Below are 27,741 nucleotides of genomic sequence, written 5' to 3'. Positions count from 1 at the left end.
ACTGAGCAGATTGAAATATCGCTTTCTACATGTTTACACAGGTGAGTGCATTGATAAGTATTGACTTTCTACTCACGAAGGTTTAATTGTAGCCTATTTACAGAAAAGAGACCAGCGTGAGTTCATCTGCCCCAGCGGCCGTTGGTAACTCTGTATTGTTCCCAGTCAGGTGCTGCGTGTTTTAACCTTTGACACACACACATCTCGGCTCAGCTGTGTGTGTGTTTTAACGCACACACATCTCGGCTCAGCCGTGTGAGTGGAGCTCGGGCATCGCTGTAGGCTACAGAATCCCGGCATGTGAATATAGATGTAAATACAGGGGGCTGGGTTTTTGCTCTAAATGCTTTAAATGATAAATAACAGAACGCATTTTTTCCTCTTTACATTTTGTGAATTCATGATTATTCTGTGGGCCAGACTAAAAGCTTTGGCGGCGGGCCGCCAGTTGACGTTGGCTGCTCTACAGCGACACTAGCGGCTGGCTGTCCAAATCGCTCTTCCTGCAACGTGAACAGGGGTAAACATGGGGGATTTGAATGGGACTTATGTATCGATACTCGCGGCATAAAAATACTTTCTTGGGGGAAAAAAATATTGATTTATATCGCAGAATCGATAAAATTGCTCAGCCTTAACCAGGACTATGCTGGTCTAGTTCAGTGTGCCAGTTGTTACCATTCCTGCTGCAGTTGTTAATCCACCACCACCTGTGCAGACCCTGGCCACACCTCTAACTCAAGACTCTATTGAGAAAATAGTTAGAAACATAATGGACAAGCAGCAGCAACAGCCGGAACAAAAAAACATGTCTTTCCTGTGGCGAGCCAAAGTTGAGGTATGAAAATGATGGTTCTTCCATCTACTTCTTTTACCAGCAAGGCCCGTCAGTTATTTCTACTGCTCCACTAAGGTTTTTAAAACCTATGGTGCTGAAGGTCTGACAAAACCAAAAATGCTCTTTAATGACTTTGCACAGGCAGAGTTCTTTCAGCAGGAACTGGATGCCACAAAGAAAAGGGTGGAGGACAGAGGACAGCAAAAGAGGAAACAGACCCCCACACACATTTATAAAACTCTGCCTAGATTCTATTCTGAAAGATTTTGTGCGCAAAAAAGTCAGAATTTTCGTACGCAAAAACAATATTCTAATTTATAACACCTTGCGGTGCACACCGGTATGCACTCTTCTCGTTATAAATACGGACGTGTGTTACCTTATGCGGTCTTGCACGAGCCTCACGCTCCTCCCAAGGTTGTCCCATATTTGTCCTAATAAGGTCCATGTTAATCAATCAATGAATATTCCAGCTTTGAAAGGAGCCCTTGATCACCGATCACGAAACGGAAAAATGGGGAAACACTCGTGAGTTATTTATTTTAAGGTGTTTACTTGACTAAAGGTAAAAAAAACATACTTATAAATACCTATTTATCTTTAATAATGCATCCCAGACATTGCCCCAACTGGGATTCGAAACTGTGTCCAGATAATAATTATTAAATATTAAGGAAAAAAACTCTTTTTCAGCACCATGGACAATATTAATAATGCTGCAACTTTATTGGCTGTCACTGAATTCCACCTATACGCGACTGGCCCCTACTGCTCCAACAAAAAAACGGAGCTCATGACTGAAATCTGGAGGTTAACATCTAATCTGCGCCGGTCAGCCAGCCTCTTGTATCTCACCCTGTTCCTCAGAAGAACCTGTCGGGCCCGGGTCCAAATCTCTACCGTTACAACCTTTAGAGAACGTTCCCGTAACGTTCCCCTACCGTTGTAACCTGTAGAGAACGTTCCGCTAACGTTGTAACCTTTAGGTTGTAACCTTTTAGGGCAGTGATTTTCAGAGATCGTCCTGTGTGCCGTGAGAAATTTTCAGATTTTACTTAATTGGTCCAACAAATGTTTTTATTGAGTTACTGCAAATAATTTGCCATGGTTGCGCATCTGTGCCTGCAATATGACTGGCAGAGAAATTAAATACTATTCTGTAGGTGGCAGTATAGCGCAATAATGACCTTCTAGATTTAAGACAATAGAATTACTGCCAGAAAGGCTCCAGACTGCGACCAAATGGTCGCATTTTGCGACCACAATTTGAGTTTACACGTTTAAACGTTGAAATTTCAGTACTTGAGAGCGCGTAAGCGTGTCCTTTGAAAATTGACAGAGAGCAGAACTCTGACACAAACACACACACTCGCACACACGCAGAGCTGCAGACGATGCAAACTACGTCGGCTCTGCAGTTTTGTTGAAGTCGCGGTGAGTCACAGAAATGCCGATAAAGTGGTTTCAAGTGTGGTTACAGTTTTTCATAACTTCACGCAGACTGATATTAATGGCGAGCCGAAAGCGGTCGCGGTGCTGTTGTTACACTTCCTCGGAGACGAGCAGGCACAACAGTGGTTTCTATGCCCTGGTAACTGACTGACAGGCTGAGGTTGTTATGGTGCGTTCTTTTTGTCTTGTAATCGCGACTAGTAGCTCGAGTGTGACGTCACATCCATGTCGAAAAACGAATAACCGTGGGTTGTTGTGTTCTTTTTGTCACACAATACTACGAGTCGGAGAAAAGATGGATTTTTGTAACATTTTTAGTAACATTTAGGATTCTATTCACCCAGTTATTGACATATTACACAAATATATTTCACAGTTTGATACATGAAAATTACGTTTTGATTAACGTTAACGTTAGGCTACTGCTCTGCTTTCTGCTCAAGACTCGGCTTAAAGCCATTGTTGTCATATAGCAACCAAGCTTCTCTAGCCAAGTTATATATACGACCTCGGGGGCGTTCTTTTTGGAACTTCCGGTTCATAACTCCGCAAAACGACTTATAAATCGACTTCTGTGGACAAAAAGAACGCACCATAAGGCAAGGCAACTTTATTTCTACAGCATCTTTCAGCAACAAGGCGCTTTACATGAAACATTAAAGAGCAATTTAATGATGAAACTAAAACAGGCTAAACGATAATATACAAATACAATAATAAAAAAACAAATATATATATATATATATTTTTTTTTTTTTTTTTTCATGACAGCGATGGGGCTGTCAGTTTACCTTATATGTTGCATCTTCAAAAGCACATTGTAATTTCTGCATCTATTATCAAAGTATTTATTAGTAATACAGTGGAAATTAGTAGAAATGTGAATATTTGGTTAGCATGTTGATTTACGGTGTGTGCCCCTACATTTTCTGGTTGTGCCCCTAAAATTTTCAGTTGGGGGCCACTGTGCTCCTAGTGAAAAAAGTTAGTCGGAGCCCTGTACCACCTTTCATGCGCATCTCGCAGTGACAGGATGTAAACAGTAGGGCCAAGATCATCAATGTAAGCCTGCAAAAGCAATGGATACATTTTTAAAAAGGAAAAATTCTGATCTTACTAGGCTACAATGTGTCATTTTGTAACATTTTTGGTTGGTCATGTGCCACGGGATTTTTTTTATGTAAAAAATGTGCCATGGCTCAAAAAAGGTTGAAAAACACTGCTTTAGGGAACGTTCCCCTAACGTTCTTTTTTACATTCCCCTAACCTTTAAAAAACTAATAACCATGGTACCAAAAAAAAATAAAATATATAGACAACATACATATAGGCACATAAGCACAATATAAAAAAAAATACTGCTATACAAATAAGACTTGTATTGATTTTATTATACAAGTACACATGGAGTGGGATGTAGAGTGCAAAGTAATAGTGCAAATGTAGTGTGCAAGATGCATATTGGAATGATAAAGTATGTGTAGGTGAATGGCCAAAGTGGGGATGACCCCACTTACCAGCAGTTCAGGAGAGTGATGGCAGTGGGAAAGAAGCTATTCTTGTGTCTGGTTGTTTTTGTGTGCAGGGATCTGTAGCGCCTGCCAGAGGAGAGGAGGCAGGAGGATGGCAGCAGTATAGAAGATGGCCAATAGCTCTTGTGGTAGTACATCCTCTGCTGAGCCTTTTTAAGGATGTTGGACTCCCACTTCAGGTCCTGGGAAATGATGGAGCCCAGAAACTTGAATGAGTCCACCTTTGACACTGGGCTGTTGGATATTGTGAGGGTGGGGCAGCACTGTGGGGTCCTCCACGTCTGCTGCAGTCATGCACCAGGCTTTACAGCATACAGCCCTCCGATGTATCGTAAGATAAGTGTTAAACCCTAAACCCAATCGGCTCTCAGGGACACATAAGATATTATGTTAACGTTAGCTAGCTACCTAGCTAACTAGCTCCATTGTTTAGCTTGAGCCGATAGCCCCGGCAGTTTTGGGAAATGCTAATGACGTTACATCCATGTAACAGGCTTTACATACATGCATACATCCCTCGGATGTATCATAAGATAATACCATGGATGTGTTATGGTGAATTACAGCCTCCAATTTGGATGTGCATTCAGTGAGTTCGACTGAGTTCAGTCAGCTTGACTCGCTGTATAATTCTGGCAACCATGTCGGAGCTTTCTTTAGGTTGTTTACCAAAATCTCCCACGTTGTTGTCCAGGAACCTTATGGTGGTTAAAACATCAAAGAGGGAAGGCTCAGCCTCTGTCGCCAACTTTGATGTATCCATAGGGCTAGCAGCACTCGCAGCTAGCTGTGGAAAGCTAACTTGTTTTCTTGCGTTATAACACTGTCGGTGAAGTGTAGTCAGCATATGTTTTAGTCAATGGCAGTATTTCAGTTCGAATTTGGGACCAAACGAACGGATCTTAAAACCTTTTGTGTGCCCTGTTCGCCAGGTACCGTTGTATACGGAAGTCAGGACAGGACTTCAATCGGTCACCTGAAAGCAGAGGGTCTTCCCTCTACTGGCGTGGGGGTGTAACGGTTGGATTTGTACACTGAACTGAGCCACTTGTTAGAAGTGAAATGTGAAATGAAAGAAGTGAATTTTCTTAGTTGTGAAAATCGTAAGGTATTTTCACCTAATACAGTTAACAAAACGAAATCAAGCACAAAAGTATTGTTTTCAACAAAATTGTTATCAGTCTAAAAATAAATATATTCTCTTGCTATGTTGTATCTATGTACTTAGATTTTATAAGACCAATCATTTTTGAGTGAATCTAAATCAAGTGACTGCAAATCTTTTATATGCTACTTCAAAAACTTAAATGGAGCTGGTATAAATAAACATTTTCAAAACCGCACTCCAACAACAAAACAACCGAATGGAAAAGTTGTGTGGAGGTACAGTGCAACCACAGGAGAATGTTTCAATTGGTTGGTTCCCTTAACGTTTAGGGAATGTTATAACCCTGAGGGAACGTTCCCTAAACGTTGGTTCGAACTTACCTTTAGGGAACCAGAAACTAACGTCCCTCATGTTCCCTAAACATTCTGTGTTAGTGGGGAAGAGACTAACAGGTGCTTGACGGGAGATCTTGTTCAAAACATGGCAGGCAAGAGGTCATACAAAAACACAGGGAAAAGATACTAGGAATAACGCATTGAGATACAAGATACTACACAAGGTAAGTATATATACACTGAGGTGGGTGGAGACAATTACACACAGGTGGCACACATTAGGGAAGGGAGGGTAATCACACAGGCGGGACGGCAGACAAAGACGGGAAGACAAGTGACCTGTAAAGAAACAGATGGTGAGTATAATAAAACAGGAAGTCAATGCAAACAAAACAAACATGAACTAAGAGCAGGGCCCTGGACCTGACACCCACTAACTTTTGGCTTCTGCCTGCAGTGAGCCCAAAACAATAAGTCACTTGCACAATAATGAGAAATTTCACTCAAAGTAACAAATGTGCTAGATGCGCTAGTTAGGGGACTCCACTTAGTCTCCCTCCTCACACATCCGCAACCTCTGAGTTATTTCTGACAGCAGCCTCTCCTTTGAACACCAGGTCAGTCAAATCGCCAGAACTGCCTTCCATCTCAAAAACATCGCCCGTCTCCGCCCATCACTCACCTTCTCTGCTGCTGAAACCTTGATCCATTCCTTCATCATCAACCACAGAATTAACTACTGCAATATCATTCTTTACGGTAAATTGTCCAAAGTCCTAAATAATGGACATCACAGGCACCAAAAGCATCTCTGCATGTGATGCTAGTTAACATTACACTTGGCAGCAGGTAACTTAGCCTACCTTTTATCTAGTAGCTGGCTTAAATACGGTTAAAATGCTGAAAGCTAAATGGTGTAGTGTGGCTGTATTTCACTGGAAAGGATTCCAACACTGGGACGTACAACAGTCTGCAGCTAAAGACAGAGTAGCTGCACCGTAAACAATGATTCCCTAAGAAAGACAAGTCATACAGCAACATTGAGCATCTATCCAGGAAAGCAAAAGATTGCAGCAGACAGTGAGAGTAACAATTACAATACTAACATCAGGAAGTTGTAGGTCATCCATGTTTTTATGTCACTAATTCATACTTTAAGTTTAACTGATTGGTTTCTACTGGCTTGATTGATTGATATAATTTAGTATCTGCATTAAAATGAAGGTTTTTGGAGTGTTTCGTAGTAATATTGCCTAGAGAAAGGTGAAAAGAACTGGTCGAAGCACAGAGCCTTGTGGAATACTGTGACTAAATTTAGCGTGCATGGTGGATTCATCGTTCACATGAACAAACCGAGATCGATCTGATAAATAAACCGAGATTGATCTGATAAATAGGACTTAAACCTGCTTACAGTGACGTATGACGCAAGAGTGCAATTTGTAATTTTGATTTATTTTTTATTTAATTTTGCCTAATTATCTCTCCTGTAGTTCTCTAACTGGGAGCAAAAATATAAAGTATTTTTTTTTCATCATCTCATCTGGGTAAACTAATAAAAAAATGATAATGAATTATTAATGAAGAAATGTCAGTACATCTATTAAGAAGAGAGAAAAGTCAGTAACAATACCCTACTGTGCTACTACCCCCTAGGAACTGGGAACAGGATGCAAGAGCAGTGCGGATAAAGGAACACACACAGGACAGCACAGCAGAGAGAGAGCGAGAGAGAGGACATGCAGTCAGGCTACAGCATCTCCGTTACTAAACACTGACTCCCTGTAATGCAGCAGAACTGATGATCTGAAACACTAGAGGTAAGAATCAGCCAAGTATGCAATGTCTTTCTATCTGTTATGGTTCTTTGCACTTACAGTCATCGGGTACAGCATGTGTGTGTGCGCATGTAAGAGAAAGAAAGAGAGCAATAGAGAGGAGAACTAGATCTCGTTACCTCAGACTGAAGGACAATGCCTAGGGTTTTGGTGCTGTCCTGTCCTTGTGTGCATGTATGTGCGCACAAGTATTTGAGAGAGCCTGTTTTGTACATACTGTATATGTGTGCAATACATTACATTTACATGACTTGTTACAGTTTTCCTGCCTATCACATAGAGAACAATGTCTGTGTGTATGTGTGTGTGTGACCATAACGGCTTCAGCGAGCTGTGTCATCGCATCTTGACAGCGTAGTCTAACGCCGCAGTCCCCCCCCACACACACACACACCCCCACCCCTCACACTCCTTTAGTCCCCTCTCTTTCCCTCTCCCTATCATTCCCTCTCTCTTTGGGTAATTCTTATGTTTTATAATATTTAGTTTTGACTCTCCTGTCAATTATTTTTTACTGTTTTAATGTTTAGACCGTAAAGGCAGGACACAGCTCTGAAGGGTCTAACCTCACAAAGACCACAATAAACATATACGCATTTGTGGATCCATTTGTAAATGTGAAATGGATTGTACACATTTGTAGATTGCTTCCTGTCAGTTTGTGGGCCATGTCCAACCGGTCTCATGCCAGGTCGTGTAATAGTCACGTTATTTTGATTCATAAATTCGTGTACAGGTTACGATTTTGACGTTTTTTTCGTGTATATGCAACGACTTTTGAACGTGTACAGGTCACGCTTTTCAAACCTACTCTGGGGGACGCAACAACGGGGAAATGAGGCGCCACACGTCGGCCAAAACAACGGGACGGGCCGCCACTCGCGGACACGATCCCCGGCCGAAGCGGCACACAACAACGGGGAAATGAAACACCACAACGGGGAAATGAAACGCCACAATAACGAGACGGTTGGGGTTAGGAAAAAAAAAAGAACGGGGAAAGGAACCGTCACACGCGGGACACGCCGACAAAGGAACTGCAACACGCGGGACAAAGGTACTGCCACACGCGGGGCGCGATCCCCGGTCTCCGGGGTGAAAGTCCTGTGTTTTCTGACCTATCCACCACCCCGACCAACCTCCCTACGCGGACTTTCGCCTTATCAACTACTTGCTACCGTCAGCGTTCTGGGATCACGAAATATGCTTCTCATTAAAATGCATTGCTTTCAATTTCGTAATCGCCACACGAAAAAAACGTAACCTGTCCACAACTTAATAGATTACAATAACGTGACTATATAACGACCTGGCATGAGACTGGGCTGCCATGTCACATTTGTGACTTGCCTCCTATTTGTTTGCAGATTTTTGTCCCATTTGTACCACGGCAGATCTGTACAAAAGTATCCGTGTGTTAGGTGCATTTACTAGCTAAACCAGCAGGTGACAACATTCCCTCACATGAGCTGATGGAAATACAGTCTGTACTGAAATAAATCTAAAACTAGCATGAGCATCTGCCCAACATTAGACAGCAAGGAGAAGGATAGCAGCCTGGCTTCAACCAGAAGGTGAAAGACAAAGTGGAGGATCTTTTATTTAACCAAACGATCATGATTCAGGATAAGGTTCATCATTGTCATCTACAGGCGAGTGTGCTTTACCTATAGTTTGCTAACTTGGTGTTAGCTATGGTAGTTATGCACGAGCTAGCTCAAATTAGATCACTTAGTTCAGGTAACGTTAAACACAACCAGCATCTGTGGGTGGGAGTGCTAGTCAGAATAAAGCATTAGCTTTAGTTTTGGTAAGGTGCAGCATTTTGCAAGGCTAAGATATTAAGCAAAAGGATTGGATATTTCTTCTCGATGGAAATTAAGGCCAAGTCTGACAGTTGGGCCTGCTCGCTCGTGTTCGTCGAGTAGGTTTTTATATACTTCAGCATAAAAATGCATATGACCTCTCCACAGAGGCAGGGGACATAGGGATTGTCAGAATGAGACGTGAGATTGTACACTTGTGCCATGCTTTCTTTCAGTTCTTTTTTTTGACAAGAAACTGATGAATGTAGGCTGGGCTCTTAACCCGCAAAGTTTTTATATATAAAGTTATTGTACATGACGGTGAGTTCAGTGTAGAGTCGGGGCTGGTTGAAATATGCACCTTAGCTCTCCATCAAACCTGAAAAAGCAGCATTGGGAAAATGGTCACTGTAATGCCAGAAATATTGTGGATCCAGAATGGCCAGGAATACCAGCTTTTTGTGGCCACGGAAGCGGTTGACAATCCTTGTCAGGAGGCTGTCAATTATGCTGCAGTAGAGCTGTACCAAGCGTAAACGTCTCCATGAGCTCCATGTTTTGGAGAGTTTCAAAGACAACAGAGTATGAGAAGATACTGTTGAAGGGTTTTCAACCAAAAACAGATATCGAAGCTAGCAAAGAAGGTGATGTATCCATCAGTGCAATGGACAGTGTCATCATCAGACTCTGCATGCGCTCGAACACCTAGGAGAGTTGCTGTACATGGCTTTTTATCTTATAGAAACAATTTATTGACTCCAATAAACACTGATATTATTTTCTTTAATATTAATTTATAATTAGTGCATTACATGTTTATGAGTGGGTAAATGGATCACCTACACTATAATTTTTATGATTATTATTAGGGTTCAAACCCCGAAGGGGTAGAACCTTATTGTTTTGGCTCCGGTTTATTGTTATTATTAGGCTCAAATCACCGTGAGCTAGAATGAGCTGGAAACACGAAACTTTGTCCAATGATAGGAAATTATGTGTGTTCCGTTCCCAAGAAAAAATAGCCCAATCGGCTACATGTTGGCACTATAATTAAAGTTTAAAAATGGGATTTTTAAACCACGCCACTCAGACCTTAAGTCCGATTGACTTGAAATATCTCACACATATGCAGCTCAATGTGCTTTACAAAAAAGCCTTTTGGAACATAAGTGTCCACCATGATGGATGTTTTGCTAATTTGCATAATGTGAAAAACAGCAACTTTGTAAATTTTGATTCTGTCAAGACCAAAATTGGTATACTGCCATTCGGGACTGAGATACACACATCTACCATAAAAGATTCGTGAAAAAATATGGCCGCCATCAATTGAAGATTTTCGCAAGGGCGGAGCTTAGCAGGAAATTGGCAATTACTCACTGACAGATTGATTAATTATTATACAAATTGAAACATATCTTCAGTTTGTCTTGAGGCCGTCGCAACGATTTTGAGTTTGACCCAAAGGGGGTGCCAAAAATACCACAAGTATGTACCGCAAAATCAGGTGGATTAATTTCACCAAAATTGGTACACAGGGGCGAGTACTAACCACAATCTGAAGTGTCATATTGATTGGTGCATGTGGGCTATTTAGCATTATATTAGCTAATTATATGCCTAAACTAAAGACATGAAAATTGTCACAGTAAGTGATGGTGATGTGCTAATGCTTCCCATAAAATATGATACCATTTGTCCAGTTCTACAGAAAGCCTTTTTTTTTGCCAATTTGCATAATGTGAAAAAACAGTTAAATCAGGGGTGTCAGACTTATCTTTACTAAGGGGCACACTGTGAAATATGTGGCTCAGGTGGTAAGAGCGGTTATCTATCAATCTGCAGGTTGCTGGTTCAATCCCAGTCCCATGTTAAAGTGTCCTTGGTCCTCTGAACTGTTCCCGATGCTGCACCATCAGTATATGAATGTTTATCTGACTGCTGCCTAGGCCACAGTGTGTGAATGGTGCCTATATTATGTAAAAGCATTTGGAGTAATCATTAAGACTAGAAAAGCCAGATATATATGCAGTCCATTTACATCCTTCTATTAGCCAAGAAAGGGTTTCAACCAGCATATTGCCGCTTGCGGTTATATTTATTTATTATCATTATTATATTTTTTATTGTTATTTTATTATCCTACCCCTCTCAATTCCCTGTTCTTCTCTGTCACTGTGGACACCAAACGTTGCACCAGCGAGTAGGAGCTACTTGTGGAAGCCTACGCTCAGGGATGTAGTGCAGGTTAATGTAATGTAATGTAAACACCGTTTATGCACCTCCCGAAATTCGGAAATAGCGTTTACCCACCTCTAAATTGCGTTTATCCACCTCTAAATTGTGTTTATCCACCTTTTAAATAGCGTTTATCCACCTCTAAATAGCCTATCGTTCCTTGACCAATCTCTTGCATAGCCAGCAGGCTGCATCAAAGCAGACTGCATCAAAGATTTGTCAGTCACTAGCCTACACTATATCGCGTCTGAATGGATTTTAAAAATGGATATGCGCCAGTTTTTTTAAGCGCCGTCAAGACACCCTCCTCCTGGTGCCAGCAAATGGCCTCGGCTACAAACCCAAAGTAAGTGAGCTCGGAAAACAGTACTAAACTTCATGTTTTTGAGGTTAATTTGGTTCACGGTAGATTAATGCCACTGACTCACGGCGTTGATTAGGTTACCCCTTTCAGACACAAAGTTGCAAGTCACCTCTACCTTTTCCCATTAGCCCATGTTACAAGTAAAAGTCAGGATATATTGTCAAATAAATAACTGGATGTTATTTCATGCATTCTCTGGCATGTAAGCCACTGAAAGTTAGTGACAACAAGCTCCCTTTGCTAGTCAGCTAGTTAATGTTATAATCATATTAACCAACCGCATTTGCGGTGTAGCCTGAAAGAGTTTAAGTTATCATAATTAGCTCACCAATAAAACACAATCTACAATGTCTTCACAACCAATTGTGGATGATGCTACATGGCTTCAAATCCCAGACATAATAAAATCCTTAGAGAAATAACTGGGCTAGTTTACTCTGACTGGCTACCATTTGAAATGATTGACGGGGGAGTCCCCCCTCCCCCTTGCCCTTCTCGAAATGGTACTGGCACAGAGACAGTATTAAGTCAATTAACTTAAAGATGTAGATAGGCTATAGCATTCAGACTGGATACCTAAACATTGAATGCATGCTAAATAATTTATTTTAATGGTTTGTCTGAAAGGGTTAGACTATAGGCCTTATAATGTGACCGGCTACTTGACAGGATGTGGTGTGCTAAGCTGTCTTTTCTCCATTTCAACTTAATTTTACAGACAGAGGTGAGACAGACAATGATGCAGAGAGCACAGATAGAGGAGATATAGAGAGGAGGGAGATAGAGAGAGGAGATGAGAAAAGAGGAGGAAAAGAGGTAAGACAAACAGAGAATGAAGAAACAGAGATAGGACAATTCGAGAGAGAATTTATGTATGAATTGAATAGTGATTGTGTGACCTATGAGGGAACAAGCAGTGATACCCTTGGTACCATCAAATGATAGCCTTAGCGATGTCATCAGGATACACATACACTGGTAGGCCGTGGTCCACCTGATCACAGAATTTATAGTTTACCCACCTGTTTTTTTTACCACTACACCCCTTTCTACGCTGGCAAATATCATCCAATAGCACTTGAATGCTGAATGTCTGAAAAGGGAAGCCAATCAGGATATGTGTAAAAAGACCTTGCACTCTTTGACACGATTTAGAACGTGGTCATAGCAGTGAACAATTTCACTTGTGCCCCGTTCAAACCAGATGTCAACACAGCCACAATCGCTTAAAAAGTCCAGCAGCTGTGCGGTTATGGCCTATGCTCGTTTGTCAACCCAGTCTCACGTCAGTTCGTGATGGCATCACGAAAATAAATCTATTAGATCGTGATACCATCACGATATTATGAAGATTTATGTGTTGTCACGTTTTTTAAACTAATGTATTTCAATGGGAAGCATCTTCCTTTATCACAGCACAAATCTTTCTGCCAGTCGGGCTGCAGCAGAGAAGCTTTGATATTATTGGTATTTTTAGCCCAATAACCGCTGTTTTAATGAACATTTATTCACTAGATCTTATCACGGTTTATATGTATTTCTTTTAATGTTATTATTTTGGTCTATTTCATCCAGGGAAGCTGGATGGCTTTGTTGTTTATTGATATTTTTTAAAACTATAATGCTACATCTATCAACATTTATTATGCTGTTATCATGGTATGCATTTCTTTATTTTAATATTATGTGTGAAATATTGTGAAATATTATTAGTATATTATATTACAGTAAATAAGACAGAACAGTAGGCTACGATATGAGCCGAGCTGGCGTATTCAAAGCCGATGTCCCACAATGCAATGCGGGCATTCATTCACAGAATCAGACAGCAATCAGCAAGTATCGCTTCAATGTACGTAAGGGATAATGTAGAGCGAGGTGGTTGTTATAGCGAATACAACAACGACAGGGTGATCAGGACCCCGACATGAATCTTCTTTTAGCGGATTGATTGATAGTTCTCCTCCAGAGTGAAAAGAACTGCATCCATGGCAACGTTCTGCTATGCATGGCAACGGTGTGTTATACTTAACAACGTTCGGTTATCAAGAAAATAATAGACCACATTCTACATTAGAATTCAAGCAAGCCATGTAAGTTATGCACCGTAATAATGTTTAAAAAAATCAGCTGAAGACTCCGGAAGTGACATAGTAATTACCGCTCAACGGATAGGAAAGATACAAATATATAATATTCGTAATATTAATGTTTTTGTCTTATGTTGTATTTGAGGATTTAAACAATAAAGATAGCAATAATAATAAAATACAGTTTCATGTATTTGTCTCATGTACTGTTTGCTCGGTCGGCCGGCAGGTGGCGGCAATCTGAAATGGAATGAAGCCCATTTACGGCAGGCAGCAGAAACACATTATCCGAAAAAGTCCACCCACCCACCCCGGAAGAACTACAAGTGCACGAGCTTTGTAACAGTTCTTAAATATATTGGTATATTTCTCATAAGTAGAAGTTGGTAGTGTAGAATTTTGGATACACCCTGGGGTTTTTTAGGATGCGGAACACACTGGTGTCATCAGATTTTAAAAATTGAATCGTTAAATAGGTGAAAATACCTCATTACCATATTTGACAGTGCTTACAGTGGGTAAACTTTTGAGACCATATCTACATGACAGCTGAGGTCCAGAGCTTTCTAGAACAGCTGGTCCTATGTGTGTAGCACCTTCTGTTGTTAAATTACATGTACTGGGTTCAAGGTTCAGAGGTCAATATTTCGAAGCAGGAGTAATGTATCCTCTTCAGACTGACATATGTTCCTCTCCAGATTGAGACCTTTCCAATGATGTGTTTGCTATAGTCCTATGACAGGGTTTTAATTTTTACATATCACAGGGACCATTTTGCAAGTGATACTTTATTGTTCCCAGAGGGTTATTTGCCTTGAATTCAAATGCTTCACAAATAACACTTGACATATTGTTTTATTATACAGATGACATATACTTACAATTAAAAAAAAATGAACAAAGTGATATGTAGTCAGACTGAAGCACATCACACAGCCACAATCTATTGCTCATCTTTCAAAAACAGTGACAAGAACAACCTACACACAACCCTATATGCATCATATCATGAAGCTATTGCAAAACCCCTGCAGCCTCAAGCAACATTAACGTTTTAATTGAGGTAGGTCCAAATTAGGGCTATAGTTTAAAAATATTTAGTTTACATTGGGGTACCCATTTCTTCTGCCAGAGGATAAAAGCTACTTGGCATGGAGAATAAAGATAGATCAGACCATATTCTCTGTGCTCCCCTGACAAGCAAGCTTTAAATGAGATGTTTTTAGAAATTGCTAACATCTCAAAATGCTCTGTAATGCAGCCTTGTATAACATAGACCCTCTGATTCACCGTGAGTGTCTGCTCTAAATGATAACACACTTTGAACACGGGCCTTCCAGCCAAAGGTGTTGTCCATATACACACCAAGGTCCCTATAGGAGTAGAGCTGATGGATTGGTTCATCATTTATGACCTCTTATACCCTCTGACCCATGTCACGACCCTTTGTGAAGGCAAGGCAAGGCAATTTTATTTGTATAGCACAGTTCAGCAGCAATGCAATTCAAAGTGCTTTACACAAGACATAAAGACACAGTCAAAAATTCATACAAATTGGTAACAGATAGAAAACAGTTAATATGAAAAATAAAAAAATAAAAAATGAAAATGAATAAAAAATGAATTAAGAAAAGGCAGTGTTAAAAAGAAAGGTCTTCAGCCTTGATTTAAAAGAGCTTAGATTAGGTGCCGACCTACAGTTTAGCAGTAGTTTGTTCCAGATGTACGGACCATAGAAATGGTTGAATGAGATTGTTGGCATGGCACCACAGGTCTCTGCTATTTTAGCAGAATATGCAAAAGTACTTGTGTCTGTATGCAGTATAGGCTGAGGTAGAAGTGTGCCAAAAATGCCAAAACACGTGTACACATACCCAAACAAAGCTATATACATCTCTGTGAACAAAAGCCTCAGCAAAAATCTGCTTATCATTTTAATTTCCTGAAAATGCTTCCTAAAACTGGTCCCTTCTTAATTTTTAAAAGGCTACAAAGGTTATAGCTACAAGCTGTACGTAACCATGGTGATTGATATGAGGATCATCTTCTGAATATAATAATTAATATGGTACCATAAATTGTTATTTCAAAAAAAGTAATGTATTTAAAACAACAAATAATGCAGTGTGATGTTAACTCAAACTAACACATACCACACATAAATATCCTCATGTTTTATTCCCTTTAGTCTTTGCTATAAACATTCATCAACCGCAAAATTAGAAAATTGTGTTTTTAAATAACTGTGCATGGAAAATAAAATAAAAAATGCTTCTCTTTGTATATAATTTATTTTTTGTTTTTCACAACAGTAGCCCACAAGTCAAAACAAATGCACATTAGTCAAACAAGCCATTAGACTGTAGTTCTAAACACTTAACTGTAGGTGTAGGCCTAGTATTTTTCTGCGACAAGGCAAATCAAAGTGCTTAGCATAAAACAAATTTTTTTCATTATTGGTATTTTTATTGTATAAATTCTCACGTACAGTGTGCAGCAATTTGTTTTATTTTTTTACATGCAGCAATCTTTCACAGACGCAGAGCGGTAATTACTACGTCACTTCCAGAGTCTTCAGCTGATTTTTTAAATGGAGTGTCTATTTCCACCACCGGTACGAATAGCCTCGGCCACACAGCTGAGCTATTCACACCCTGTGACATAACAACAAAAACACGTTGCTCGCGTGCACCGAAATCATAGCGGACGTTCATCATCCATGACTGCAGAAACTGGCATATTAGGAAAGTTTTGTCTCTAAAGTTCATAACAGTTGAATTGCTAGCAGAAAATGGATACTACAGTTGCGCTTTCTGTCTTCAGTGAAAGCATACAACCGTTAGTTTGTTAGTTAGTACCTATTTTTTGTATACAGTATGGTTACCTAGCAACCGAGGCTTAGAGACACCCATAGATATATACACTAGATGTCGCCTTGACTACGTCAGTTCATTGGAACGAATGCGTCAACAAAGCCGCCATCTTGGAACAGCGGAGTCACTCCTCTTTAATGCATCAGCGTCAATGTAGGTAAAGGGCTAACGGAAATAAAATCACCATAAATCGTCATAAATGCGATTTTCTAGTTTTTGTGATTCGTTCCAAAGGTCAGACATGTATTTATGATCGAGTCCAGAGAAAAATTAAGCTTTTGATATTAATATAATCTACTTTGTTCAAAATGTAATGCCTAGTGCCTGTAAGCCTAGGTTTATAGTCTCATTCTTCCACTTGATACTGCTTCCACTTAAGTAAACTAAAAGATGAACTATCGACTACAAAACAAAGAAACTAATTAATGTGTTAATACAAAGAATATTTATTATGATCGGTTCACAGATCTGAGTCCAAACGGAAACTTCACCCTTCTGAACTAAGAGTTTCTGCTTCAAAGTGAAGTTTAAACAGTCTGAAATGTCCAGGCTCACTCCTCCACTATTTATTTCTGTATGTATTTATGCGTTGAATATCATTTTAACGGGCACTGAGCTCCAGATCCTGCAGCCGCAGACGGTCTCTGTTGCCCCGCTGTAGCTTCTCTCCGTCCGCCTGCCGCCGGCAAACTTAGTGGAACTTCCCGCCGATATCGACATACAGGTCGTCCTGGACTACGTGTAAGATCCTCCCGGACTATGTGTAAGATCCTCCCGATCACCACTCTGTCTTTGGCTGGTCCGATCTGGATCAGCGGGGACCGGCGCAGCAGCGAGGCGAAGCCGTGTTTTTGCCCGGGGGAAGAGACGCTGCGGCCGGCCACGGAGCTCTCCACCTCCCGCGCCGCCCGAGCTCAGATTGCTGGTCGAAGGCGGCATATATATCATAAAACACATTGTCACCTGTTAAATGTTATCCATTGCTGTTTGTTCTTTTCATTTCCTCTATCGAACATCATTAAGCAGTACTAAAGTCCGGCATCTTTAGCGTTGATCTGAATGCAAGAAAACTTCGGACCCCTGTTCCAAGATGGCGGCGGTTTTTAAGCTATGTTTAGAACCTCAAGGCAACATCTAGTGTATATATCTATGAGAGACACCTAGTAGTCAACAGTTACGCTAAATTCCACTAGAACGTTATGTTAGATGGGTGGTTATGATGAAGAGCTATGGCTCCGGAGATTGGTGTTCAATTCCCCAGTGAGGAGGTTTTCATTTTGGATTGGATTGCTACTACACATTCTTTGCATCCTGAAGTGTGCATGTGTATTAACGTCCCTGGAGAGAAGGCACAATTTCGTTTCATTCCATCAATCTGTTGTAGCAGCAAGAAGATATATCCTGCAAATGAAGAGAACATGAAGAAAGCGATTCTGAAACGGAATTCGGAGGTAACGCTTTGCCATATATATGTCATTTTGTTAGGTTTTAATTAGCTAGCACTACAGTACTTCTGTAGCTAGCTACAAGTCAACCAGTGGTAGGTATTCTGGCTAATTGCTAGCTAGCTAAGGTTGGATAAAGTTAGTGTAAATGGATTTTTTGGGAACTTAGCTAGCTAACGCAAATGGTTTCTTGTCGATATTTACATAGGCTATGTCATTGGTGATATTTACTCAGATTTTGTTTACGTTGGCAGCAGTGGTTAAATTGGACCGGGGCTCAGCCCCGGCACATAAGCCTGCTCGTTTGTCTGGATGTGCCTGCTTGAAGTCTGAATATGTCACATAAAATTTTATAAAAGTGATGCTTCTGAAAACATGATATTTAATAAATGAAAGATTTTTGAAATAGCTGAGATGAGAACAATCACAACACGGGAACAACCCGCACAGAACTGCAGACAATTCACCACTGCGGGTCAACTACATAACGCCAAAGTGTTTATGTCGGTAGGATTAACAGATAAAATGCTTTCTCCTAAATCTAAAAACCCCGTTTGTAGCAGTGGAAGCCCGGTGCTCGGAAGCTCCAACGGCCGCTACAATTTCATGTCGCTGACCAAGCCATTGAACCAGTTCTCGCTGTCACATCTCCTCCAGTGGCAGGGCCCCGCTCGCCTCCGAGCTTTGGAGAGCCCCACTCGGTGCCGTGGGTGCTTGCGTGCGTGCGTGCGTGTGTGTGTAGTAGTAAAGAGAAGGAGAAGGAAGTTTGTGTGAGGTGGACCTGGTCACCACAGACCCAAATCTTCTCAGCTGTTGCTACTATCATATGCTGCACTGTCTCTTCATGCTCTTCATGTGGCACATTATGTTTGGCACATTGTATGGGTCACTTCAGTTACAAGGTAATACAATGTATATCATCAAGTGATGACTGATTAACAGTAATGTAAATGCTAAATGCCCTAATACCCGTTGATACTAGAACAATGCTTTGAGTCATGTTAGTATTCCAGTGTTTTTGTGTTGTGTCTGACATACTGGTAATATACTTTAATGCCTTATGTCACACCTTTGCTCATTTTCTCATAATTCTACCCAACGACTAATGTTTTTTTCTTTTTTAAAGGAACACCAGCCAAGGAAAATATACTCGGAGCAGTCCTTTGACAGTTATGAAGAGTTCCACCTAGCAATGAAAGCATGGAGTGCAGAGGGTGACCATCCAATGCATAAATAAAGATCTGAAAAAATACACTGTTCAGATATAACTGTCTGAAGTACATTTAAGTACTCTAATTTGACCCTTTCTTGTGTCCATTATGGAGTCATCAGTATACAAAAAAGTTAGAAATGTTTGATCCAGTGAAATCAAATTATATTTGGAAAGAAAATAATTCATTAGCATGGGCTATTGTTTAAAGTGGCTGCTTCCTAGATGTGCATGCATGTGAAACCACTAGTCGGCAAACCAAGATGGACTTGCATTTAGCACCTTTAACTATAACTAAGAGACATATCATATGCTTTGATATTCTGAAAGGCAATGGACTGTCCTGTAGTCATTAAGATTCATTTTGACAAAAATGTCAACAAGCTGGTTGTTAGCAACGTGGCTGAAGAACACAACCATCCTGTATCTGCTGAGCTGTTTGCAAAGTATGCCCACAACAGACGACCAAATGCGAAGGAAAGGCAAGAAATTGAGAAGTTGTTGGAATTGAAGGTAAGTGTGATTTTAATGTGATGTTAGGTTGGTGGGTTTAAGGCATAGGGTGTCATACACTTGCCACTATGCTAATTCTGTTAATTTGACATTGCCAGGTCAGTGCTCCCATGTTAAAATGATTGGTCAAAAACAGATACGGCAAGGAAATGAAATTGAAAGATTTGCATAATATTAGACAGAAAGTAAAAACCAAGAATAACCTCTCAGATGCAGATCAGATTGTCAATATAGTGAAAGACTTGAAAGCCAGAGGGGACACTGCAGACATTGTTGCGGATGAGGAAGGAGGTATCCAAATGATTTATATCCAGACCCAGAGAATGAAGCAAAGTTTCAAGAAAAACCCTGACATAATCTTCATGATTGCCACATATAAAACAAACAAACAAGGCTATACCCTGCAATGCCTTGCAGCGATGAATGAGCAAGGTTGTGGAGAGCCGGTGGCTTATGCCTTCCTTCGTTCTGAAACTGAAAAAAGCCTCTCTCACATGTGTGACCTATTCAAGCAGCAAAACAGAGATTGGGAAAGGATAAAAACGTTTATGGTAGACAAAGACAAGACTCAGACTAAAGTTCTTCAGAAGAATTTTGAAGATGCAAATGTCTTGCTATGCTCTTTCCATGTTGTTAAACACTGGGGAAAAAAAATTGCTGTGTTGGTCAGAAAACCAACGTCAGAAAAAAAGAGAACTATTGACCGTGCTGAGATCTATTCTGTACAGCCATACAGGTGAACAATATCTGAAAGCTCTTGAACATTTCAAATGTGAGTGCAAAGATGAAAAATATCTCAACTACTTCATGACACATTGGGATGCTGAGAAACCAGCTTGGGCACACATGTTCAGAAATAGTTTAGCCACAATGGGCAATAATACCAACAACATCATTGAGAGTCACTTTTCAAAAGTTAAGAAGGTCCTGTCAATTTCATTGTTTCATTTAATGAAATACAAGTGAACGAAAGAAATTTTCAGGAACATTGTGAAGTAATGAGTCACTTCAATTACAGCCGTACATTCCAAAACAGCAGTGGAGCTGTCTGACATTGTTACGAACAAGGGATACAGGATGGTAATTGGAGAGCTAAATAAGTTGGAAAGTGGTTGCTTCAACATTGAGAAGGAGTAGGAGTGGTACTCTGTCAAACAAGAAGGGAAACATGGTTGCAAGAGGTATATGGTAAACCTAGACATGACAAACTGTTCCTGCTCTTTTTCGATTTCCTATGGACTCCCTTGTGCCCATATTCTTTACAGTAGGGAATGCAAAGGTGCTGATGGAATAAACCCATCAAACATACATCCGAGATGGATAAAGCACACTGAGGATGTTCTAGAAAATGTCCTAAATAATGACTCAAGGCCATTCAAAGTAATTACAATTCAATTTTATTTATAGTATCAAATCATAACACAAGTTATCTCGAGACACTTTACAGATAGAGTAGGTCTAGACCACACTCTATAATTTACAAAGTCCCAACAATTACAGTAATTCCCTCAAGAGCAAGCAGTGCGACAGTGGTGAGGAAAAACTCCCTCGTGGGAAGAAACCTCAGACAGACCCAGGCTCTTGGTAGGCGGTGTCTGACGGTGCCAGTTGGGGCTGTGATGAACAGTGGCAATAATAGTCACATTAATAATGGAACAGTGACTTCAAATGGTAGTCGTAGTAGTTCATGTCATATCAGTGCGCTGCAGGGCGTTACAGGATGTAGCATGGCCCAGCAGAGCATGGATGGACGTAGCAGGAAGCAGCAGGGTTCAGCAGGACGCAGCATGACATTGCAGGGCACAGCAGAGCTTAGCAGGGAGTGCAGGAGGACCACGGTGACAGCTGCAACCAGGATCTTGGTGCCAACGTTCTCCAAGGAAATACGCTGGGTGAAAAAACATACAGTAAGGACTCCGGGAAGTAAACTCCCCAGAAGCTAGGATTAGTAATAAGCATTTCTGGGACAGGATGCACATAAATGGTAATAGAAAGGGAGAGGAGAGAGCAGCTCAGTGTGTCAAAGGAAGGAAGTCCCCCGGCAGTCTAGAACAGCGTAACTAAGAGAGACAGGTCAAAGGAGAGGTTCGGGCTTGTAACTCTCCTCTGCCGGATCGGGCTGTGCTGGCTTGCCTCCCTCTACTTTTGTTATATTATTAATCTGACGACTATCAAGAGAAGCAGGTGGGCCTGGTTAAGCGGATGCTGCAACTCCTCACTCCTTAACTATAAGCTTTATCAAATAGGAGAGTTTTAAGTTAATTCTTGAATGCGGTGACAGTTTCTGCCCACGTAACCCAGATTGGGAGCTGGTTCCATAGGAGAGAAGCCTGATAACTGAAGGCTCTGGCTCCCATTCTGCTTTTAGAGACTCTAGGTACCACAAGTAACTCTGCATTCTGGGAGCGCAGTGCTCTAGTGGGACAATAAGGTATTAGTAGCTCTTCTAGATATGATGGTGCTTGACCATTTAGAGCTTTGTAGGTCAGGAGAAGGATTTTAAATTCAATCCTGGATTTTACTGGAAGCCAATGCAGAGACGCTAATACAGTAGAAATATGATCTCTTTTCTTAGTTCTTGTCAGAACACGCGCTGCAGCATTCTGGATCAGCTGGAGAGTCTTAAGGGACTTATTTGAGCAACATGACAGTAGGGAATTACAATAGTCCAGTCTGGAAGTAACGAATGCATGGACTAGTTTTTCAGTCTCGTTTTGAGACAGGATATTCCTAATTTTGGCAATGTTACGAAGATGAAAAAAGGCTGTTCAAGAGGTTTGTTTTAGATGCGCGTTAAAGGATATATCCTGATCAAAAATAACTCCTTTATTTCTGACAGTAGTGCTGGAGGCCAGGGCAATACCATCCAGAGTAGCTATGTCTTTAGATAATGAGGTGTTTAGGGCCCAGCACAATAACTTCATTTTTGTTAGAGTTTAACATCAGAAAATTATAGGTCATCCAGGATTTTATATCTTTAATGCACGCTTGAAGTTTTGCTAGCTGACTGGTTTCGTTTGGTTTAATTGACAAGTTAAAACAGCTTAGAGTGATTCCTTTAATGCCAACCAAGTGTTCCAATCTCTGTAACAGGATTGAATGGTCAATAGTGTCAAATGCAGCACTAAGATCTAGTAAAACAAGAATGGAGACAAGTCCTTTGTCTGCAGCAGTTAGGTCGTTAGTAATTTTCACCAGTGCCGTCTATGTGCTATGATGCTTTCTAAATCCTGATTGAAAGTCATCAAATAAACTATTGCTATGTAGAAAATCACATAACTGATTGGCAACTACCTTCCCAAGGATTTTGGAGAGAAAGGGAAGGTTGGATATAGGTCTATAGTTGGCTAAGACCTCAGGATCGAGGGTGGGTTTTTTCAGAAGAGGTTTTATCACAGCTATTTTAAATGACTGCGGTACATAACCTGTTGATAAAGACAAATGGATCATATCTAGTAATGAAGTGTTAACCACGGGTAATGCTTCTTTGAGTAGTTTCGTTGGGATGGGGTCTAAGAGACAGGTAGATGGCTTAGCTGATGATATCTTTAACATTAATTGTTGAAGGTCTATAGGATAAAAGCAGTCTAAGTATATGTCGGGACTAGTCGTTCTTTCTAGCGGTCCTGCGTTTAAAGGTGAACCGTTAGAAGTTGAGGGCAAAAGCTGATGGATTTTATCTCTAATAGTTATAAATTTATCATTAAAGAAGCTCATGAAGTCATCACTATTCAGAGCTACAGGAATAAATGGCTCACTAGAGCTGTGACTATCTGTCAGCCTGGCTACAGTGCTGAAAAGAAACCTTGGGTTGTTCTTATTTTCTTCTATTAGTGATGAGTAATAATCTGATCTGGCCTTTCTTAGGGCCTTCCTATAGGTTTAATGACTTTCTTGCCAATCCAAATGAGATTCTTCCACTTTGGTGGAACACCATTTACTTTCGAGGTTTCGCGAGATTTGTTTTAATTGGCGAGTTTGGGAGTTATACCAAGGTGCTAGTTTACTTTTCTTCCTCATCTTCTTTTTGAGGGGAGCAACAGAGTCTAGAGTCGTCCGTAGGCAGGTCGTAGCACCGTCTACAAATGTATCAATTTGAGAGGGACTAAAGTTAACATAAAGGTCCTCTGTTAAATTAAGGCATGACATAGAGTCAAATGCTGTTGGAATATCTTCCTTAAATTTAGCTATAGCACTGTCAGATAGGCATCTAGTGTAGAAGCTTTTATCTAATTTAGTATAGTCAGGTAGTAGGAATTCGAAAGCAATTAAAGAATGATCTGATAATACCGAATTCTGCGGAAATATTATTAAATCCTCAATTTCAATACCATATGCCAGCACAAGGTTGAGGGTGTGGTTAAAACAGTATGTCGCCTTGTGCACACTCTGACTGAAACCGATTGAATCTAATAATGAGTTGAAAGCAGTACTAAGGCTATCATTGTCAATGTCCACGTGGATATTAAAATCACCTACAATAAGTACTTTGTCTGATTTAAGGACTAAACATGATAAAAACTCGGAGAATTCAGATAAAAATTCAGAATATGGACCTGGAGCCCTGTAAATAACGAATATAATTGGCTGTAATGTTTTCCATTTTGGATGTTGAAGATTAAGAACAAGACTTTCAAATGAGTTATAATTTAGTTTAGGTTTAGGATTAATTAACAGGCTTGAATCAAAGATGGCTGCAACTCCCCCTCCTCGGCCTGAGCCTCTAGGAATTTGAGTATTAATATGACTGGGAGGAGTCGCTTCATTTAGACTAACATATTCTTCATGGCCCAGCTATGTTTCAGTAAGACAAAATAAATCAATTTTATTATCTGATATCAAATCGTTTACCAATACTGCTTTAGAAGACAGAGATCTAATATTTAATATTCCACATCTAATTTTCCTATTTTGTTCTATCGTTGCAGTCGTTTTTAATTCCAATTCCAGTTATTCACATAGCCCACATCATTAGCTGGGCACCACCCCGACAACCAGCGGTGGAAGGATGACGTATGGCTGTACATTTCATCACTGGTCAGGTTTGGCAGGGGTCCAGAGAAAACCACTGAGTCCGACATTGTCTTTGCGTATGCACGAAGTGACTCAACATTAATTTTAGTGATCTCCGATTTACGACCATTACCCCCTACGTGAAGTATGATCTTACTGTATTTACGGTTCTTTTTAGCCAGCAGCTTTAGATGGGATTCTATATCGCCCGCTCTGGCCCCAGGGACACATATGACTGCAGCCACTGGGGCCGCCGGCTTCACATGTCGCAGTATAGAGCTCCCAATAACCAGAATTGGCTTCTCAGCGGGTGTATCACTGAGTATGGAGAAACTGTTAGAGAGGCAAAGATGCTCCGGTTTAGAGCGACCGTCATCATGTGTACTCCCTGGTTTAGATCTAACGCTACGCTTCCCTCATGCATCAAACTTACTAAGCCTTGCCTCCAGAGCAGCGAATATACTACATTTATTTCATACATCGTTATCACTAAAGGAGGCAGAGGAATAGCTAAACATTTGACACACAGAGCAATAAAGAGCAGGAGAGGGAGAGGAATTAGCCATTGCTAATGGCTAAGCTAAAGTAGCTAACAGCGTTTTAACAATTGTAAGATCAGCGAGGCAGTCGCTGTAAGAGAAGCTAATTATAAGTGCTTGAGTAGAACAATTGTAATTCAAATGCAATCCAGGCAAATAGCCGCTAATGTAAACAATAAAGCAGAGTTGAGTAAGTTTTTGCTGGAGCAGCAAACTAGCGTTTGTAACACGGGAACACCGGAAGTGACACAATATGCTTACCTTACACGTCAGCACCTGTACACCTAAATTACATCCAATTACAGTTCCCAAATCTAAAGACAGTGGCAATGACAGATTTAACACAGTTCACCAGGTTGCAATGGAGGTTGCATCCTTTATTGCCAGTTGTGGAGGCCAAGAATATTTAGATAATCTGCAAACATTAAAGAATTTGCTTACTTCCTGGAAGTCAAATAAACAAATACTACTGCTTGAGACCGTACCTGGTGACCAATTAATTGATGAAGACCCATGCAGTCTGACCAAAGATGGGAAAACACCTGTGTAGAGTCTTGTCATTATCTTTATATTTCTTTGTGCTTTTACTCTGTATCCTTTATGTCTTTTTTATTTCCTGTTTACATCCTTTAGCTTGTCTAATTCTAGCTAAGGAATCTTGTTCTGAAGAATCCCCTGCCAATCCCTTGCCATCACCTCATTTCCTTGTTCCCACCGAATCCTCGGAAATATCAGTAAGCGAAATCTTCACTGTTTGTGGAATCACTGTACACAAACTGGACCTTGAGACTCTTGAACCTGGAGCATGGCTCAACGACAATGTGAGTGATGCAAGTTTTTGTTGTCATTCTATTATGGCAATCAAATTGTATATTTATCACACATTTTCTTGTCAATGGGTATATTATGGAACGTCCAATGAATCATTTTATTCAATACTTACAATACCCATTTTAACATTTAATTTTGTACTCTGTTACACTAAGGCTTTTTTTTGCGTGTGTGTGTGTGTGTGTGTGTATAGATCATACAGGCATACCTTGGAGTCCTGTCAGAGGAATCTCCCAAGAAAGTGTTTGTTCTCCAGTGCGCTGTTGTGCACTTCTGGGTACAGGGCAAACACACTACATGGGACTACAAAAAGGTCAATAAAACGATTGTACAATAACTTGGCCAGACTTAATATTGATGTTGTGTCCTTACTGAGACTATTTTATGTGTTTTGGTGAGTAGGTGCGTTTGGATGACTATGACTGGATTCTTCTGCCGGTATGCAGACATGCACACTGGTTCCTTGTTGCTGCCAGAGTGAAACTACGACAGGTTTACATCTTGGACTCCATACCCAGTGTCACAAGAGATCAAATATTTACCACCATTTATTAGAAAATCACACTTAAATGTAAAGTTGTATCAGCGATCCTGCCGGATATTGCGTTTGTTTTTGTTTGTATTTATGTTCAAATTTCTTAGCAGATGCTACAATGTAACTAACTTTATATTTAGCCTGACAACTCAAGACACAGAAGAGAAATAACTCACCCCTACATTAATTGTTCTCTAAAAAAAAGTGTAGCTACCTGCTCCAGAATGTTTTGAGTGCAGTTAATGGTGCCTGGGCTACAGGGCATGTAGGGAATGGAAAGTTAACAGATCATGAGGAAATATTAAAGGGATTACCCACTAGTGACGTCAACATCATCAACACTTGATTTATGGTGACCGTGCAGTCAGACTACATCCCCTTTCTTCCAGATGAGATGCAACTTGAGATGCAACTCAAGTAAACAACACATACAACACATTTCATAAATACACTGCAAGGGCCACTTTACGCCAATTTTTTTCTTTGCTGTGACCATGGTGGACACCGATTCTGTTGCATGATTTTCTGATTTTAAGTTATTCTTTATTATCCATTGGGGCGGGTGAACACATACTCTCACATACACATTTGGGGGAGTGACCCTGTCAGGGGTCCACACATAAGGGGGCACACCTGCACACATAAAGCAGCGCCTAGGGAGCTCAGGAGCACCTCATCCGTGGATGAGGACGCGGATGAGGACGTATGTGAGTGCAGCTATACAATCATTACTCCACGCACATTTTTCCTTCAGATAGCAGTCAGGAATCAAATCACTTTGGGTAGTCATTCAGTCAAGTTGCCCCTCAACCTTCTCTTTTTATGGCATTTTGCGATGAGCGCATTTTGATGAGGAACAGTGTTGTCAGGCCTCACGTGGTATATGATGAGCAATTTACCCGAAAAAATCTTTGTACCTCTGGAGCCTCATGCTGTGATGTGTTGTACACGAGATCTGAGAGGTGTGAATTGAATGGCAACACTATTGCTCATTTCATTTCATTTGGGATAAATTAGGGTCAATGATCCATTTCACTGTTTTGTTTTTTAATATTATTTTTACTGTATTCTTTTTTTAATCACTAGAAAATTCATGAAGGAGAGAGGGTCCAGAACAGGGGAGTGTCTTGACGGATGGACCTTACAGAAAATCCCAGACAGAAGGATGGGTCAAGCTGCGGC

The 27,741-nt window shown here is 40.6% G+C and overlaps 1 long non-coding RNA gene across 3 annotated transcripts; it reads left to right on the top strand.

The window, feature by feature from the left end:
* LOC114572134 (uncharacterized) lies at positions 1–27,741 on the top strand. 3 transcript variants are annotated; one of them, XR_003694737.1, is made up of 6 exons: positions 1–41; positions 6,922–7,085; positions 19,045–19,641; positions 25,827–26,014; positions 26,218–26,337; positions 26,427–26,511. It is a non-coding gene; the product is annotated as an uncharacterized LOC114572134 (long non-coding RNA). The 3 variants fall into 3 exon arrangements; XR_003694735.1 differs by lacking the exons at positions 19,045–19,641; positions 25,827–26,014; positions 26,218–26,337; positions 26,427–26,511 and adding an exon at positions 27,646–27,741; XR_003694736.1 differs by lacking the exons at positions 1–41; positions 19,045–19,641; positions 25,827–26,014; positions 26,218–26,337; positions 26,427–26,511 and adding exons at positions 727–838; positions 27,646–27,741.

This window comes from Perca flavescens, chromosome 2 (assembly GCF_004354835.1).
Source record: "Perca flavescens isolate YP-PL-M2 chromosome 2, PFLA_1.0, whole genome shotgun sequence".
Lineage (NCBI taxonomy): Eukaryota > Metazoa > Chordata > Actinopteri > Perciformes > Percidae > Perca > Perca flavescens.
The sequence above is the reverse complement of the archived record's forward strand: the minus strand, read 5'-3'. Positions and strand labels throughout refer to the sequence as shown.